Source organism: Ovis canadensis, chromosome 1, assembly GCF_042477335.2.
Source record: "Ovis canadensis isolate MfBH-ARS-UI-01 breed Bighorn chromosome 1, ARS-UI_OviCan_v2, whole genome shotgun sequence".
NCBI classification, from domain to species: domain Eukaryota; kingdom Metazoa; phylum Chordata; class Mammalia; order Artiodactyla; family Bovidae; genus Ovis; species Ovis canadensis.
The window spans coordinates 277,582,256-277,594,423 of record NC_091245.1 but is presented as its reverse complement, the minus strand read 5'-3'; the positions used below and the strand labels follow the sequence as shown (position 1 = coordinate 277,594,423).

Sequence of the window (12,168 nt, the reverse complement as noted above, 5' to 3'; positions counted from 1 at the left end):
TTTCGAATCTCTTCTTCACAGTTTCTTCGGCTTAGAAGTTCAGTTCAGTTCAGTCGCTCAGTCGTGTCCGACTCTTTGCGACCCCATGGACTGCAGCACACCAGGCCTCCCTGTCCATCACAATCTCCCAGAGTTCACTCAGACTCATGTCCATCGAGTCCGTGATGCCATCCAGCCATCTCATCCTGGGTTGTCCCCTTCTCCTCCTGCCCCCAATCCCTCCCAGCATCAGAGTCTTTTCCAATGAGTCAACTCTTCTCATGGGGTGGCCAAACTACTGGAGCTTCAGCTTTAGCATCATTCCTTCCAAAGAAATCCCAGGGCTGATCTCCTTCAGAATGGACTGGTTGGATCTCCTTGCAGTCCAAGGGACTCTCAAGACTCTTCTCCAACACCACAGTTCAAACGCATCAATTCTTCTATGCTCAGCCTTCTTCACAGTCCAACTCTCACATCCATACATGACCACTGGAAAAACCATAGCCTTGACTAGACGGACCTTAGTCAGCAAAGTAATGTCTCTGCTTTTGAATATATTATCTAGGTTGGTCATAACTTTTCCTCCAAGGAGTAAGCATCTTTTAATTTCATGGCTGCAGTCACCATCTGCAGTGATTCTGGAGCCCCCCAAAATAAAGCCTGACACTGTTTCTACTGTTTCCCCATCTATTTCCCATGAAGTGATGGGACCAGATGCCATGATCTTAGTTTTCTGAATGTTGAGCTTTAAGTCAACTTAAGCTTTAAGTCTCCTCTTTCACTTTCAAGAGGCTTTTTAGCTCCTCTTCACTTTCTGCCATAAGGGTGGTGACATCTGCATATCTGAGGTTATTGATATTTCTCCCAGCAATCTTGATTCCAGCTTGTGTTTCTTCCAGCCCAGCGTTTCTCATGATGTACTCTGCATATAAGTTAAATAAGCAGGGTGACAATATATAGCCTTGACGTATTCCTTTTCCTATTTGGAACCAGTCTGTTGTTCCATGTCCAGTTCTAACTTTTGCTTCCTGACCTGCATACAGATTTCTCAAGAGGCAGGTTAGGTGGTCTGGTATTCCCATCTCTTTCAGAATTTTTCAGTTTATTGTGATCCACACAGTCAAAGGCTTTGGCATAGTCAATAAAGCAGAAACAGATGTTTTTCTGGAACTCTCTTGCTTTTTCCATGATCCAGCAGATGTTGGCAATTTGATCTCTGGTTCCTCTGCCTTTTCTAAAACCAGCTTGAACATCAGGGAGTTCATGGTTCACGTATGGCTGAAGCCTGGCTTGGAGAATTTTGAGCATTACTTTACTAGCATGTGAGATGAGTGCAATTGTGAGCTAGTTTAAACATTCTTTGGCATTGCCTTTCTTTGGGATTGGAATGAAAACTGACCTTTTCCAGTCCTGTGGCCACTGCTGAGTTTTCCAAATTTGCTGGCATATTGAGTGCAGCACTTTCACAGCATCATCTTTCAGGATTTGAAACAGCTCAACTGGAATTCCATCACCTCCGCTAGCTTTGTTCGTAGTGATGTTTCTAAGGCCCACTTGACTTCACTTTCCAAGATGTCTGGCTCTAGATTAGTGATCACATCATCATGATTATCTGGGTCGTGAAGATCTTTTTTGTACAGTTCTTCGGTGTATTCTTGCCACCTCTTCTTAATATCTTCTGCTTCTGTTAGGTCCAGACCATTTCTGTCCTTTATCGAGCCCATCTTTGCATGAAATGTTCCCTTGGTATCTCTAATTTTCTTGAAGAGATCTCTAGTCTTTCCCATTCTGTTCTTTTCCTCTATTTCTTTGCATGGATCGCTGAAGAAGGCTTTCTTATCTCTTCTTGCTCTTCTTTGGAACTCTGCATTCAGATGCTTATATCTTTCCTTTTCGCCTTTGCTTTTCACCTCTCTTCCTTTCACAGCTATTTGTAAGGCCTCCCTGGACAGCCATTTTGCTTTTTTGCATTTCTTTTCCATGGGGATGGTCTTGATCCCTGTCTCCTGTACAATGTCACGAACCTCATTCCATAGTTCATCAGGCACTCTATCTATCAGATCTAGGCCCTTAAATCTATTTCTCACTTCCACTGTATAATCATAAGGGATTTGATTTAGGTCATACCTGAATGGTCTAGCGGTTTTCCCTACTTTCTTCAATTTGAGTCTGAATTTGGTAATAAGGAAAGGCTTAGAAAGGTCCCAGTATAATCCTTTAGGTGTTAATTGCTCCTGGTTTTATTTTTTTCCAAGCAGTTTTAATTGCTTTTGCTCTCCTCACATGTGTATTTCACTGGGATCAGTGGCAGGCAATGCCAGAGGGCAGGGTGAGGGTTATGAACAGATCAAGGAGTAGATCATGCCTTTAACTCTCTGCACTAATTATTTACAGTGAGCTTATTAAAATCAATTGGCTAAAGGATTCATACTGAAGAACGATCCAACACAGAAGGTCCTGGAAGGCCTGGATCCTAGACAACGCTGCTGGGGACAGCAGGGAGCACCCAGAAGACCCAACGCTGGTCCTAGGCACGCACCACGGGGGCATGTCCTCAAGGGCAGAGACGCTGCGCCCTGACCAGGCCCCCTCTAGAGGAGACGCTGAGCCCTGACCAGACCCCGTCTAACAGAGACGCGTGCCCTGACCCGGCCCCCTCGAGAGCACATCCCTGCTGGCCTCGGGTTCCACCTGGAGCCGAATCAACTGGCCACACAGTTCAGAGCAAATCCCTTCCAAACATGACGGCTTCACTCACACCCCGTCTCTTCCTCTCCTCCGGTCGACTCTTCTATTCCTTCTGGATCAACTGCTGCAAAAGGGGAAGGACCTACTCAGTTAGCACCGCTGCTGTCTGCCCAGGGCCCGCCCAGGACCGCAGACCTCGGACCAGCCCTGCAGCAGCGCCGCTCACCACGCTGTCGCCCCGGGCTCCTCCCCACGGGAGCCGACCCTGGGCACCGGGACACAGCTGCCTCGGGAGGCCCGACGCCCGCCCAGCAAAGCCCTGGCCACCGGCTGGGGGGTCCTTTGCGGGCATTCGCGAGGGCTGCTCAGGCTTGCATCCTGCCCCCCTCTCTCCTGCCCGGGGGTCAGCGCGTGCACCCCCAGGGAGCTTCACCCACTCTCCACACCCTCCTCTCGGCCAAAGGCCTCACCGCCTGCACCAGAGAGGAGAGGTGCCGGGTGGGCACACAGCCCTGGGCTCCAGCGCCCCTGCGATGCCAGTCCGGTTGGAAACGCCACCCTATCTGCCCTGAGGCTCCACCTGAGGCTCCACCGTGAGGGCTCAGACCCCGTTGCCCTCACACACCTTCAAAGGGGCGCCCTGCACCCACATCTGCAGACGTCCCCCTCCTGGTGCCATCCCTCGGCCTAAAGCCTCCCCAAACCCGTCCTTATGAAAACAATAGAGGAGGAAAGCGCCTCCTCCGCCGCCTGCCCCGCGGCACCTCCACGGGCCGTCGAGGCATCCACCTGGCCGGCAGACTCTGCTTGTTCCCTGCCGCCTTCCGTGCGCTGTGCAGGGACCGACACACGCCGGTGTGCTGCAGGAATGCAGGAAGCGGCGGAACACACGCAGACGCGCAGTGGACAGGGCTCTGGGTCTGATCTGATAACACCAGCTTCCAGTCCCAGCCCCGACATCTGTGAGCGGCAGAAGCTGTCCCTGAACGTCCGCCGCTTCAGCTGTGAGAGACGAAGTTCTGCCAAGACCCCCGCCAAGGCCCCTTCGGGCACCCGCCTTCTGCGACTACAGCACCTACAGCAGGAGGGGCTTCTGCTGTAGATGCTAGAAGGCGACCCCCAGACAAAAGGCAGGTTCTCCCCTGAAACAAGGAGGCAGACGCTCTGATGACAAGTATCCCAGCTGGAAGACAGTTCTTTACCCCAAGAATGTTAAGCCCCCGGCCTGTTAACTAGCAGAAACTTCTGGTATTTCATTGACTACAGACGACTGGACTGCTTGAAGTTCTACGCTAGGATGCCCAACACTCACTCAATAAAGTGAGTAGTTACTGACACTTTGTATAATAGTGGTCACAGGAGAGGAGGGCATGAACGTATTCTACCCTCAAGAAGCTAAAAGCACAGCGGGGAAAATACAACTAAAATGTGTTTAAGAAACGGTATAAAATGGAAAGGCTTCAGAAAAGGAGCTAAGAGCAGAATCACAGTGAAGAAGGGACGGCTGGATGATGAGCCGCTTGACTCCGGGGCGTCCGGGAAGCACCCTCAGACGGCGGTGACCCTGGAGAGGAGTTACCGGCGCGGTGAGGCGGAGCTCGGCTGGCTCTGGGCTGGGGACCTGCCGCAGGCCAGCTCACGGCCCGTGGAGGGTAACAGCGGGGGCTGGTGTCAGAGACGTCTGCACTGCTCCGCGAACCCCCTGGTTAAGGTGGTGTCCTTCACAGAGAGCAGAATGATCAGAGTGCTCTGCTAAAACAAAGATGTTTACAAGTTAACTAGCTTCTTGGAGAAGATGATTCTTTTCAGCCAAAGAATCACGGGTCCTCAAGCTGGACAGGGCGTTAGGGGGCAACACCCGGTGAGAAGTGCGGAGCGCAGGCGGGGGCAGCGCTGGTAGCCGGGTGAGGACGCCCAGGGCCGCGCGTCGGGGTGCGGGGGTGCCGCTGCCCTGAGCGCTCTCGAGGAAGCATCCCAGCGGAGGGCGAGCACCGGGGGCAGTGCAGTGATGAGCGCGCCCCGCCAGACGGAGAAGCGGCAGCAACCCGCAACGCCGGCAGAGGAACCAGCCATCAGGCGGGAGAACTGCCGTGGGCAACGCGGGGACCGCAGGAGAAGAACGGCCTCGAGAGCGGCACGTCCGCAGCAGAGCGCCGCGGGGAGGCCGAAGCGAGAAATAATGAGCCTGGGGCTTTTCACGGCAGAAGACAAAAGCGGTTTGGTGGGCAGTGGAAGCGAAAATCAGCTCGGGGAGGCCGGGAGACAGCAGGCCTGATCCTCCGTCCTGTGTGTGTGTTTCGGAGCAAAAAGGAGCACAGCATAAGAGAGCTCAGAAGGCACAGATACTATGATGGACGCAGAGACGTGTGGGGCCGGGAGCAGAGGGGTGAAGAGGAGCCTGGAGCCCGAGGGGGTGAGCGGCAGCCAGAGCTCCGCGGTGAGGGCAGTGCCCCCGGGCGCAGGCGGACTGCCCGAGCGCGCGGGCAGCTCCTCTCCGCAGCTGGACGGGAGGACAGGCGCCATCCACATACAGAGCCAGGGACGGCGAGGTGCCTGCGAGGCTTCACGCCAAAGTCAGGCTCTGGAAGTGGAAAACGGAACGCAAGGGATAACCTAATCCAACAAAAGGAGCGCGGAGCTGCGGGGAAAGGTCTACCCAAGGCTACAGGGAACCAGACACCACCTCGGGCAGCTCCCAAACCCTGTTTCACCATCGCTCCTGACGCAGCCATGCGTCCTCGACAGAATTAAATACTTAACCCAAACAAACTTCCACCTTAGTCAGAGATAACAGGTGTGCCACAGAGTAAGACAGAAGGGATGCCTGACTTTAAAAGTGGAAATCCTGCAAGACTACCCGCAGTGACTGGACTTTTCATACGAAAAGAGTTTGGCATCACTGCTTCAGGCCATGCACTATTTTTTTCGTCTTTATAATCATCAGATCAGGAATTTAGCTCAATCATTCCAAATGTCACTGACTTCGAGTATCTGCCAGTGAAGCTAAAGAAAATAATGACTTAACTTCCCAGCTAAATTTCAGGCAGTACATTGCCGGCGAAATTACTTTTTGTTCTTTTTGCTTCTATTTACAATTTGCTTTATTACAGGTTTGTTTCCAACATCGCACCCACACTGCCGGTGCACAAAGCACAGATATGAGAAATATAAGGAGAAATAAAGCAGAGTATGGAAGCCGTACTGATGTGACATTTCCATAAACACTGCTTTAAAATCCAGCTTCATAATAACCTACAATTAATGGCTTATTGCTCCTTTTCAAAGCTTGGCTTCTAGTTAAAATTTTATGGTAGCTAAGCATTTAAGGAAGGGATAACTAATGGAACTTCTCAAGAAATATAAGTCCACCGGATGAAAATTATAGTTTAATACCGTATAATTAACGGATATTTTAAAGTTCAGCAGGTACATTAAATGAACGTGAAATAACAAAATTTAAATATTTGCACTAATCTTTTTAACTTTACATGATACTCGTGACCCATCATAAATAACAAAGATACTTCTGAGTCTACTATGAAAAATACAATGATGCAGATATTCTAAGCTTACTATGTTGTATAGGAACTCCTACAGAGTTTTCAAAAGTCTGCACTAATAAATTCCTTTCTCAGACAAGTTAAATATCCACCTTGAAATTATCTGACTCACAGAAGATAAACATCCATGAAATTAGCACTAGTTCATTGAGTAAGAAATTATCAAACTGTTAATGGTGGCCATCTTCCCTGGTGGCTCAGATGGTAAAGAATCCGCCTGAATGCAGGAGACCCAGCTTCAGTCCCTGGGTTGGGAACATCCCCTGAGAAAGGAAATGGCAACCCACTCCAGTAATTCAAATTGTTATTGGAGAAGGAAATGGCAGTCCACTCCAGGACTATTGCCTGGAAAATCTCATGGACAGAGGAGCTTGGTAGGCTATAGCCCATGGGGTCGCAAAGAGTCAGACACGACTGAGCGACTTCACTTTCAAATTGTTATACACGGTGGTAAACAGTTGTAGATGACTTACTATGAGGATCACTCTGCAACATATATGAATACTGAGTCATCACACTGTACATCTGAAACTAACATGTCATGCCAATTATATCTCAATTTTTAAAATCAAAATATTAAATTACTGAATTGTAATTATGTGACTTGTAGCAAATGAAGTATATTACTACCCATTAAAAATAATTATGTGAATGCTGTATACATGTGAAAAAGAGAATCTGAGGCCAAGCTCTTCCAGGGCAGTCATCCTATTCTATATGCTTATCACACTGCTGGGTACCCCACCAAACACAGAAAGGAAATGCAGAAGTGTCTGATTACAGTGACAGCATTTCTTTTTTTACCTTTTAAAATTTCTTTTTATCACAATTTGCTGAGGACTTCCCCGGTGGTACAGGAGATAAGAATGCACCCGCCAAAACAGGGGGCGAGGATTCAACCCCTGGCCTGGGAAGACCCCACGTGCTGCCGAGCAACGGAGCCCAGGCGCCGCAACTACTGAGGTCCAGTGCTTGCAGCCTGCGCTCCATGGCAAGAGGAGGCGCCGCAGTGAGCAGCCCTCCCAGTGCACCTGGAGGGCACCTCCCCTTGCTCGCTGCAATCAGAGAAAGCCAGCAAGCAGCGACCAAAAGAAAAATCAAAATTCATTAAGTTAAAAATTTGCTTAAAGTAACTCGTATTTATTGTAAGCTTATAATAATCCAAAATTATAGTAATACACAAAGCCACCCAGGTTCTACCCTTGGCTAACAGGTTAACTATTTCATACGTATTTCTTGAAAAATATTTTGATGCTTGCAAGTATGTGTGTGTGTAAATGTGCACATATACATCCCATTCTTTACAAAAATGTGGTTATACCATGCGTAGTGTTTTGCAACTCCTTTCATTCACTTAAAAATGCATCTTTGACATTTTTTACGTCATTATCCATAACGTTCCCCTCTCTTTTTTGAGGCTTGTATAGTATGCCCTTGCTTGGATAAAACACAATCTATTTGGCCAGTTGGGCTTCCCAGGTAGCGCTAGTGGTAAAGAATCCGCCTGCCAGGGCAGGAGACGCAACAGACTCGGGTTCACTCCCTGGGTCGGAAAGATCCCCTGGAGGAGGGCATGGCAACCCACTCCAGTATTCTTGCCTGGAGACTCCCAGGGACAGAGGAGCCTGGCGGGCAACAGCCCATAGGGTCACAAAGAGTTGGACACGAAGTGACTTAGCATGCAGGTACATACTGATGGATATTAGGATATTTTTCTTCAGATTTTTTCACTATTATAAACAGTGAAATCTTTTAGTACTTTTATGAAAATTGCTGCAGAACTAATTCATAGCAGAGAACTTTTGAGTCAAGGACTATAAATACCCAGGATGTTAACAGATGTTGTTGAACCGGCCATCACCAGCTGCCCACCACCGCACCCAACGGCAGATCGGGACACCTATTCCCCGCCTGTGTTCACCAACACCAAATGCATCAGGCTTTTCTACTCTGTCCACTTGATACCATTTTAAACTTCACTGCATATATTTTAGATTAAATCCGCCATAATCATTTAAAGCACTTCTGTCTTTATAACTAGGCATTTCACTATTAAATTTCAGCACTCATCTGATCCTGGGTTACATACGTTCTAGACAAAAGTGATTATGTGACAGAAAATGCTTCCAAAGGTACTTATCTTTTTATTACATAAATCATCATTGGAAAAACTTGAGAAAACAGTCAAATATAAAGAATAAAATGAAATTATATCATCATTAAGAGACAATGTTTTTATTCTAGGTATATATTTAATGCACCTGTATAGTTTTTCTCAAAAGGTGATCATAAGATATACTATTTGATATGCTGATTTATTAAATTAACAGGAACAGTGACCCCATAATCTTAAAAAATTTTTCCACTACCTCTTTTTTAGGGTTAATTTATTCATCTTTAATTGGAGGATAATTACTTTACAGTGTTATGTTGGTCCCTGCCATACATCAACAGGAATCAGCCATGGTATACATATGTCCCCTCCTTCTCTTTTAAACTAGTTTCTGCTTTTTACTGGAGTAACACTGATTACAATGCTGTATGGGTTGTAGTGTACAGAGTCTTCAGTCACACATATACATGTATCTATTCATCTTTAGATTCTTTTCCCAAATATGTTATTACAGACTGTTGATAGACTTCCCTTGGTATACACAGGGTCCTTCTTGACTATCCACTTAATAGTCTTTTAAAGAATATGATTTTAAAAGCCCACATAATAGGTCTTAAATTATTTAACAGTTACCACTGGATTTTTATTTCTGATTTTTCATTACTATAAATTATATAGAAAAACTTACTGGACTACACCTCTGAGTATTCTGTGAGGTTAGAGCGATCCCTCAGAGAGCTGGAACAGATCCCTTGTCTTAAGATGACGACAGGGTCTCTGTGCCATTAACTCCTTCGGGTGTCTTCGTGTGGAGAACCAGCCCCACGCATGTAGGCGATGAGCCACTTCCTAGGCATAAGGCAGGCACCACGGCGGGGCTGAAATTCTTGTTTATAAATGTGTCCATTTTTATTTTTGCAAAATTGTTCATAACTTTGAATACCATTATATTTGATTCAGAAAGCAGTAATCATGGAAAGACTTTTACCATAGTTTTCTCAGAAACCATCAATCAAGGACAGAAAACTAGGGACAAGAGCATCTGAATAAACATTTACAAGTGTTAGTCTTTATTACCTTCACAGAAATGGTTCTGAATTAGACCACAAAGGAGCACTCAAAACCACTCTCAACTCAGAAAACGTCCAGGCCAAATAATCAGACAGAATTTGTATAACCAAAAGAATCCTATACATGCAGAAATTCTAAAACACGCTTGCAAACAACTTTCAGGTTAGAGGGAAAAAACCAAAACAGAACTGCTTAAAAATGAACCATAAAACCATCAAGCTGCTGGAAAAGTAACACTTAGGAAAATTTTGCCTTAACTCCCTGTTTAGAAAACAAGAATAAAAAAAATAATAAGGCACGTGAAAAGATGCTCCACATTGCTAATTATTAGAGAAATACAAAACAAAACTCCAGTGAGGCACCACCTCACACTAGTCAGAATGGTCATCATCAAAAAGTCTACAAATAAGAAAAGCTGGAGAGAAGAGGGGACCTTCCCACACTGCTGGTAGGAATGCAAATTGGGGCAGTGAGTATAGAGAACAGTATGGAGGTTCCCTAAAAAATAAAAATAGAGCTACCGTACGATCCTGCAATGCCACTCCTGGGCATATATCCAGAGAAAGCTCTAATTCAAAAACACACATGTTTGTAACAGCACTATTTACAGTGTCTAGGACATGAAGCGATCTAAATGTCCATCCACAGATGAATGGATAAGGGGTAAAGAAGATATGATACACACACACACGCAAGGGATACTAGCTGCTGTAACAAAGAGTGAGATGCCGCCACTTTCGGCTCCACGGACGGACCTGGAGACTCAGGCTGAGTGAAGGGGGCCAGACAGAGAGACAGATGCTGCATGACACCTCTCAGATGTGCAACCTACAAAACAGTGCAAGTGAGCAGACACACGAGAGAGAAACGAGCCCACAGACACAGGAAGCAAACTTACAGGTGACCAAACGGGAAAGGCGGGAGGGACAAGTCAGGGGCATGGGATTAACAGATACACACCGCTACTCACAAAACAGCTGACCGTGAGAATTCACTGTGTAACACAGGGAACTGTATTCACTATCATGTGGTAAACGCTAATAAAACATCTGAAAAGGGTATGTATATATATCAGACTTAAAAAATACACATGTATCATTCTGCTATACACCAGAAACTAATACAACGCCGCAAATAAACTATACTTCAATAAAGAAGTAAGTGGCCTAAATTTTCAATTAAACTAGAAAAGAGAAACAAAATAAACGTAGGAAAGGGCAGTTAATAAAGATAACAGAGACGAAGAATGAGAAACCAAAATTCAAAGAAAATAAACAAAAAATAGTAGAACTGATCAATAAGCCCCAAACTTGCTAATTTTCAAGGTCAAATGAAACAAATCATTGTCAAAACGCGTTTTAAAAAGACAAAGAATATAACTACTATGAAAGGAGATCAAACCAGTCAATCCTAAAGGAACCAACCCTGCATATTTACTCAGCTGAAGCTGAAGCTCCAATACTTTGGCCACCTGATGTGAAGAGCCAACTCAGTGGAAAGGACCCTGATGCTGGGAAAGACCGGGTGCAGGAGAAGGGGACGACAAGGACGAGATGGTTGGATGGCCTCACTGACTTAATAGACATGAGTCTGAGCAAACTCTGGGAGATAGTGAAGGACAGGGAAGCCTGGCGTGCTGCAGTCCCTGGGGTAGCAAAAAGTTGGACATGACATAGTGACTGAACAATAACAACATAACTATTATTTTTTCAATCCAGAAAAATGTAATCAATTTAATATGAATACATTAGAAATAAATGAAAAAATCAGTTTTCCAAGAAAATATAATTATTACGATTAGCTCAGAAAGAAGAAAACCATTGAGATCAATATTGTAGAAAAAAGTCAAAAAGGTAGTCGAAGGTGTAGCCTCTGAAAAGGAACCAAGCTCAGGTCATCTTAGGGGAATTATACCAAACTTTCAAAGAATAGGTGCATTTTATGTTATATAAACTATTCAGGAACTCAAGGGGAAAACAGAAGGCCACTCAGCTTCTTCTCTGAATCCAGCAGAAAGTTTCTCAGATTCAGGACTCTTGACACTTTGGACAGGATCATTAATTGCAGGGAGAGAGAGGGGCTCCTCCTTGGACTGAATGGATTAACATGACCCTGATACTCAAGCCAGACAATAACAAGCCAGAACAAAAACAACAGATCATTCACACTTATAAACAAAGGTTCAAAAGCCCTAAATAAAATACTGGTTAGTCAATTTATCAAGAACAGGCAGAATTTATTTCAGAAATACAATGGTGGTTTTGTAAGAGAAAATTCTATGAAGATAATTACTGTATTAATAAAATACAAGAGAAAAATCACGAGATTTGTTAATGATTACAGTGAAAAGATTTGATAAAATGCAAAACACATTCATGGTAAGACTCTTAACACACCAGAAATAGAAATTTTCCTTAGCCTGAAAACAGGAATTTACAAAAAGCCAATGGTAAACCTTTTATTTAATGATGAAATGCTGGAAGCATCCCAATTGAAGAATATGACTTGTACCAGCCAAAGCAGTATTTCAGCAAAAAGAACAATATATGTTGTTGTTATTGTTTAGTTGCTATGTCATGTCTGACTCTTTGTGACCCCATGAACTATAGCACACCAGGCTCCTCTGTCCATGGGATTCCCAGGTAATAGTACTGGAATGGGTTGCTGTTTCCTTTTCTGGGTGATCTTCCTTACCTAGGAACTGAACCTGTGTCTTCTGTATTAGCAAGCAATTCTTTAGTGGTGAGCCACTTGGGA

General features: G+C 45.3%; 1 protein-coding gene across 6 annotated transcripts in view; it reads right to left on the bottom strand.

Moving 5' to 3' along the window:
• PLCL2 (phospholipase C like 2) overlaps positions 1 to 12,168 on the bottom strand; it is a 212,637-nt gene that overhangs the window by 127,632 nt on the left and 72,837 nt on the right. The window lies entirely within an intron of this gene.